We start from the raw sequence: 1,622 nt of genomic DNA, 5'->3' as shown, positions 1-1,622 counted from the left end.
ACAGGGAACAGTCCTCGCGTCGCGTGGCACTGTCGCATACACGAGATTTCAGTTCGTTCCTCAAATGTTATAAACATCACAGACCCAGTTTTTAATCAAAACAAGATTTGGAAGTTTGGAAGCCAAGTTATGGCCCGCTGAAGTTGGTTAAAAATTTAGTTTTTATCAAAAGTTACAAATCTTCTTGTTTTCCAAAATTATTAATCCAAAACACTTATAACTTTTTAATTGTCAACTCCAAATTATTACCAACCTACTCATACCAAATCTAAATTCATTTATCACAATCATCACTTGCAAACCAACATCGATAACCTACCATTACACAATTCCAAACCTTAACTACCAAGTAGTTTATAAACATACATGCACACATACACACTTAATCCACCATTTTCAACAAATTCTCCTACAACTCAAAATCCCACAAATACTCATCATCATTTACATTTTATCCACACACTAATTTAATTCTTTACTCAAATAATCAATTTATGCAGTTCAACCTATCTTAGGGGCAACTAGCCTAAGTTTCACATAGCATTACATATTAACTAAAGGAAACCGAAACCATACCTTGAACGATTTTCTCCAAAGCTCAAAACACCAAACCTTAAAGCTTCAAAGATTCCAAATTAATCCCAATAAATTCCAGCCACCCGAAGCTAAATTTCAAGCGCTCCAATTCACCGACTCAACTCCAATTCAACATAATTTCAATCTAATTCATACAATTCATCAAAATTAGTACTAGAGTTCACAAAATTGGACAATTCACAAGTTTTTAGATTTTTCTTACCTTACTCATTGATAATTGGGGTAACACATAACAATTATCCAAAGCATGATTGTATCTAAACCACCGAAATCATCATAATCACTTAATAACAAACCAAAAACATGAAAAATAAAGGGATGGAGAATTGGGAATGAAAATCAAAGTTTCTTATAGCTTTGTTCAGAAAAAATTGAAGAGCTCAATGAGACAAACGCGTGGCCACAAATAGCTCGTCAATTGGAGCTCTGGATTGAAAGTTATGAGCCAAACAAGTGAGTAGTGAATAGTGTTCATAAGGGTTCTCTTCCTCCTTAATGTCACCGTGGAACTCAAAATGGAAGGGGCTCAAGTGTTGAAGCTTGGCTAATTAATGGTTATATGGGTTGGGCTTGAGCCCAACTTGGGCCCGGTCCAACCGATTTGGCCCGTTGGCCAAATTTTGGACTAAAATCTTTGAAATTAGTGTTTTAATTCGCGTTTTAATTATTTTTAATTCTTCAAATTATAGAATTTAATTTCCTAGTTTTCTTGGCTCTTAATTAATATATTAGTTAATTATTTATTAATTTTTAGATTTTTACATCCTACCCACTTAATTAGGAATTTTGTCCCCAAAATTCAATTACTTAAAAAAAATGCGGTTAGTCCTTCCTCTTCTCCAATTCAAGCTCCAACACATGTTCCTCGAATCCGACTCGATTCCAAGCAACCTTTTTTAAATGAGACTTCCTTTCCTCAGAGTTTCTCAATGCTGACATTGTCGACCCTGACCAGAATCACTTGAAGCGTCAAATCTTCTTTCAACTAAACTGACTCGGGTTTTCAAATCATGGGTGGCATCCAA

Source organism: Arachis ipaensis, chromosome B8 (assembly GCF_059453495.1).
Source record: "Arachis ipaensis isolate K30076 ecotype BB chromosome B8, ASM5945349v1, whole genome shotgun sequence".
In the NCBI taxonomy this organism is placed as follows: Eukaryota; Viridiplantae; Streptophyta; class Magnoliopsida; order Fabales; family Fabaceae; genus Arachis; species Arachis ipaensis.
Note: the sequence above shows the minus strand (reverse complement) of the source record.